Here is a 339-nt window from a genome sequence, read left to right on the forward strand (position 1 = left end):
TGAACCCTGGCAATGCATTCCAAAGCCCTCAATTAGCATTAAAACAATATATAGAAAACGAAGATGTAGACGAATGACTTTTAACTAATGTCGTATAACTGAGAGCTATAGAACTTGTCAGGATGACAAAAACTAATGGAGAGAAAATGAGTTATCGGCTGCATCCTTGCGATGGTCAGTGTCCTGATCTTTGGACTTATCCATTTTTTAAATAATTTTCACAGGCGCATAATTTTTCTCTGATCTCCTCCCCCCGTCAAGAGTGTACAGAGCAAGATAGAAATGACTGCCACAGGTACGCTATGAAAATGATGAAAAAATGGATAATCCCTTAGAAGA

The sequence above is a fragment of the Penaeus monodon genome, chromosome 29 (assembly GCF_015228065.2).
Source record: "Penaeus monodon isolate SGIC_2016 chromosome 29, NSTDA_Pmon_1, whole genome shotgun sequence".
NCBI classification, from domain to species: Eukaryota; Metazoa; Arthropoda; class Malacostraca; order Decapoda; family Penaeidae; genus Penaeus; species Penaeus monodon.